A 6000-nucleotide genomic window follows, 5' to 3' on the forward strand; every position below is an offset into this window, starting at 1 on the left:
TCCCCACCTTCCCTGGTATCCAACTCCATGCTTTTTCTTTCTTTCTTTTTTTGAAATGAACATGTAAACAATGAATTTCTGACTGGACATAAACCTAACTCATGAGGTAAAATCCGTACCTTACATTGCTAAAGTAACCAAGAACATGAGACTAGAGAGATGCCCCAGGGACCTAGGGGGAAAAATCAACTACTACTGATACACCAAAGTATCGTAATAATAAAATGACTCCTAATGACTCCTATTTATTCACAGACCTGTGTTTTGCTCAGGCATCATGAGAGAGGCTTGCTCATGCAGCAGATAGGAAGAAATCCCTAGACCCACTATTAGACACTAAGTAATTTTGAGAAATTTTGTAACACTCAGCACTAAATGGGAGGTCTTCATCTATTCCCTCCCCTCAGAGGACTTCATAGTAGAGGAGACAGAAAGACTAAGAGCCAAGGAGACGGAGGACACCAAGGAAACAAGCCTTCTAAACACACCCAGGACCAACACACATATGAACTCAAAGAGATTGAAACAGCATGCACAGGGCCTGCAGGGGGCTGCAGTGGGGTCCTAGAACTGAAAGGAGAAGAAGACAGATACACACTCCCAAAACAGAAAATACTTCTAATTGATAATCTCTTGCAAATGAAATTTTAGTTTCATTTAGAAACTAATTAGATAATTTGGAAATTAAGGAAACAAATTACAAAAAAAATCTTTTCCACGGATATCTTAATGGGCAAATGAAACATTCTTAAGGTAGGTCCCATGCTGGGAATAGTCAGCAGAAAACCAGCTCAATAGCATCCTTTAAGATTTATGTTCTTATAATGTCATGTCAAGACTTTTTCTTTCTTTCTTTCCTTCTTTCCTTCTTTCCTTCTTTCCTTCTTTCCTTCTTTCTTTCTTTCTTTCTTTCTTTCTCTCTTCCTTCCTTCCTTTCTTTTTTCTTTCTTTCTATTCATTATTTGTTCTCTCTCTCTCTCTCTCTCTCTCTCTCTCTCTCTCTCTCTCATTTACTAATGCTTTGGGTACATATTATAGCATTCAGTTCAGTGTTTTTATGGGTTCCTGTGTAGGAATAGGAGAAAGAAATCAGGTGGTCCTGGATGGGAGGGAGAGGTAGGAAGGAATTTGTTGGAGTAGATGTTGAGGATATATTGTATGATTTTCTTCCAATAAAAGAAATTAGCTATAATTTAATATCTTCATGAACTGCCACATAGATTTCTATAATTTTTGTAATAGTTCCTATCCTGAGAAACAGGGACAAAATGTGCCCCATTTCTCACGACCTTGTCACCCCTTGAACCTTTAAATACATTTGGGTACTAGTCATTCTGATTGAGATGACATGGTAACACATTATGGTTTTGATTCACCTTTCCATGACAGTGTGGTGTTGAACAGTTTTAACAGGTCTGTTATCCATTTCCATGTCTTTCTTTGAATTTAATCTTCTAATTTAATCTGTTGATTGTAAAACATTAACTGATAAATCTGCATGTTAGCATTGCTAAGAACATGACATTAGAAAAGAGATATTATTGACAAATATTTATTGTGAGATAAGGATGAATATTCTTATGATATAGATTCTCAAATATAGACATATGAAAACACTAAAAATAAAATTTGAGTGCATATTGTTGTCACTAATGGCAAGAATCAGTTTCACTCACATACTATTAAGAGAATATGCATAAACATTTAGTTGACACATGCAAAGTTTTAATTTTGTGACAATTAAAACAGAAAGAACCTAGTCTTTATTTTTGTTTTTTACCACTCAGGGTCTTACTAACTTATTAGATTTTTCAAAGAGCAACATTTAACTTAGTTGTGAAGAAGTGGTCATTGAGTGTTCGTATAAACTTTAAGTTGAAGGTGATTTGATAAACTCCATGATTGTGGTAGATCCTGGAAACATGAATATAAATGATGTTACATTATATTGCACTGTTTTCTTTTAAAATCAAAACATAGAAATACAAGATTGTGTATCCTGGAAACACAATCTGTGTTCATTTTCTGGATAAAAACAAAAAGTCTAAGGCAACCTGTGATTGCAACAGAAGTGTTGGTACTGACAGAGATGGATTTTGAGAAGAAATTAAGTTTGACAATAGTATGGGGAGCTGGATTTACACACATGGAATTTGATATATTATTCTGGTATCCTCAAATATATGTTCAGGCTGCAGTAAAACAGAAAGGTGCATTCTGCCTTAAGAAATATAAGTAAATACATAAAAGTTCAACAAAATCTTTTAGAATTCATAATTTAGGATGGGAAGACAGCAAGCCAGCAAGGGAAGCATTTCTTGAAATCAACCTAGAAATAGGACTATGATAATGTACATCTCCTAAATTAAACTTCACATTTGGAATGAGAGAGAGTGAAGTAGGATTTGAGGGTTTCTCATGGAAAGGATGTTGCCTACTTTGAATATAATCTAATTTGGCAGAGGCATGGCAACTTGTTCTCTTCTTGAGTACTCTGATATGAGAGAATGAGCATCTAAAGTCTCTATGTCCCAGAAGGCTGTAGTAAGACTGAAGAAAGATTCAAAGAGAAATATAGAATGTATACAAGGAACTACTAAAGTGTACATAGCAATGCCATACAAGTACAGGGCAGTAACCACCGAACAGAATTCAGATTGAGATCAGAGTCCAATTAAGTTTGCAATGCAGTGTGAAAAGTAGAAAAAAGGCACTTCATATGCCAAGATGGGTTGGTATCCATGGGAGACATCCCCTTTTCTGAAAAGAAAGGAAGTGGAGATGGAGGAAGGGGAGAAGAGAGGGACGAACTGGGAGGAGAGGAGGGATGGAAAGTTGTGAATGCAATGTAAATTAATTAATTAATCAATTAATCAATTAATTAAAGATTATACGTTTACTCATCTCAGGTTTCTGGCATGTTCTAATGACACCCCCCACACACACATAGATGATTTCACTTCTCTCTCCTCCTCCTCTGCCAAGCTTCTGTTTCTATTCCCTCTCTCACATAGTTCTCTCCATCCATTGTTCTCCAATATCTATTTTGTTTCTTCTTCTGAGAGTCAGCAGTCTTCCCTGAGCCTTCTTTATTATTTGACTTCTTTGGGTCTGTTGATTATAGTGTGTTTATACTGTACTTCATGGCTAACATCCACTTATAACTGAATATGTACCCCACACATATCCCTTTGGGTTTGGGTTACCTCACTCAGGATGATATTCTCTAGTTCTAACCATTTGCCTGTGAAATTCATGATGTTCCTGTTTTTAATGGGTGGATAGCATTCCATTGTGTAAATGAACCACATTTACTGCATCCATTCTTCAGTTGAGGGACATATAAGTAGTTTCCAGTTTCTGGCTATTATGAATAAAGCCGCTGTGAACATAGTGGAGCAAGAGTCATTGTGGGATAGTGGAATGTTTTGAGTATATGCTCAGGAGTGCATAGTTACTGAGGTAGAACTATCCCCAATATTTTTTAAAGCTCCAAACTGATTTCTAGAGTGGATGTACAAGTTTTCACTCTCAGCAGCAGTGAATGAGTGTTCCTCTTTCTTTACAACTTCACCAGAACGTGCTGCCCCTTGAGTTTGGGTATATGGGGGCAAATCAAACTGAGACTTCTAGTAGATATGGATCCTGAAGTGGCCACTTCCTCTAGTCAGGTAGAACTCCTAGTGGAGGGATAATGATAGTAACCCACCCACAAAATTTTCAACCCAAAATTTCCCTTGCCTACAAGAAGTTCAGGGACAAAGGTAGAGTAGAGACTGACAGTATAACCAATCAATAACTGCCTAAAATTGAGAGCCATCTCATGGGGAAGGACCAATCCATAACACCATTAATCATGCTCTATTATGCTTGCAGACAAGAACCTAGTATAATTGTCTTCTGAGAGATTCCACCCAGAATCCAACAGAAAGAGATGAAGAGACCCACGGACAAACATTAGATGGAACTTGAGAAGTCTAATGCAAGAGTTGGGGAGAGAGACTCAAGTAGGACAGGGATTCCACAAGAAGCCCAACAGAGCCAAGTAATCTGGGCCCCTGAGGGTTCCCATAACCTAAACCACCAACAAATGAGCAAGCCCAGGCTGGACCTAGGCCCTACACATATGCAGCAGATGAGCAGCTTGGTCTTCATATGAGTCACCAAACAACTGGTATAGGGGCTGCCCTGATCCTGTTCCCTGCCTGCCTATGGATCTAATTACTCTAAATGCTCTGGCCTCAGTGGAAGAGGAGGCATCTAGAAATGTAGTAATTTGATGTGGGATAAGGAGTGGGTAGTATGAGTGGTTAAGAGCCAAACTGGGGCTTCCCCTTTGTAATGGAGAAAGGGAGGATACAATGGGAGAGGACAGAAGTGAGGAAGTACTGGGAGGAGAGGGGGAACTAATATTGGGACATAAAGTGAGTAAATAAATAACTCCTAAACCTGATAAACAACTTCAGCAAAGTGGTTGGATATAAAATTAATTCAAACAAATCAGTAGCCTTCCTCTACTCAGAGGAGAAACAGACTGAGAAAGAAATTTGGGAAGCGACACCCTTCACAATAGTCACAAATAACATAAAATACCTCGGTGTGACTTTAACCAAGCAAGAGAAAGATCTGTAGGACAACAATTTCAAGTCTCTGAAGAAAGATATGGAAGATCTCAGAAGATGGAAAGATCTCATGCTCATGGATTGGCAGGAATAATATAGTAAAGATAGCCATTTTTCCAAAAGCAATCTACAGATTCAATGCCACCACATCAAAATTCCAACTCAATTCTTCATAGAGTTAGAAAGAGCAATTTGCAGATTCATTTGGAATGACAAAAAAAAAAACAGGATAGCGAAAACTATTCTCAACAACTAAAAATCTTCTGGAGGAATCACCATCCCTAACCTCATGCTGTATTACAGAGCAATAGTGAGAAAAACTGGTATCAGTACAGAGTCCGGCAGGTAGATCAATGGAATAGAATTGAAGACCCAGAAATGAACCCACATACCTGAGGTCACTTTATCTTTGACAAAGAAGCTAAAACGATCCAGTGAAAAATAGATAGCATTTTTAACAAATGGTGCTGATTTAACTGGAGATCAGCAGAAGAATGTAAATGAACCCATTCTTATGGCCCGGTACAAAGCTTAAGTCCAAGTAGATCAATGACCTCCACATAAAATCAGATACACCAAACTAATAGAAGAAAAAGTGGCGAAGAGCCTTGAACACAAGGGCACTGGGGAAATTTTCCTGAACAAAATATCAATGGCTTATGCTCTAAGATGAAGAATTGACAAACCCCATTAAGTTGCTTGTATAAGGCAAAGGACAATGTCAATAGAACAAAATAGCAACCAACATATTGGGGGAAAAGATCGTTACCAATCCCACATCTGATAGAAGGTAATATCCAATATATACAAACAACTCAGAGAATCAACCCTATTACAAATGGGCTAAACAAAAATTCTCAACTGAGGAATGTTGAATAACTGTGAAGTACTTAAAAAATATTCAACATCCTTAGTTAGTAGGGAAATGCCAATCAAAACAACCCTGAGATTCCACTTTACACCAGGCAGAATGGCTAAGATCAAAAACTCAGGTGACAACAGATACTGGTGAGGATGTGGAGAAAGAGGAACATTTCTCCACTGTTAATGGGATTGCAAACAAAGTGTAGAGCACAGATAGAAGGAAAGGCTATACAGAGACTGCCCCACCTGCAGAGCCATCCCATATAAAGTCATCAAACTCAGACACTATTGTGGATGCCAAGAAGTGCTTGCTCACAGGAACCTGATATAGTTGTCTCTTGAGAGGCTCTGCCAGAGCTTGAAGAATATAGAGGCAGATGCTTGTAGCCAACCACTGAACTGAGTCAACCAATGGGGTCCCCAATGGATGAATTAGAGAAAAGACTGAAGGAGCTGAAGGGGTTTGCAACTCCATAGGAAGAATAGCATCAACCAGCCAGACTCCCCAGGGCTC

Source organism: Rattus norvegicus, chromosome 11 (genome assembly GCF_021556685.1).
Source record: "Rattus norvegicus strain SHRSP/BbbUtx chromosome 11, alternate assembly SHRSP_T2T, whole genome shotgun sequence".
Classification (NCBI taxonomy): domain Eukaryota; kingdom Metazoa; phylum Chordata; class Mammalia; order Rodentia; family Muridae; genus Rattus; species Rattus norvegicus.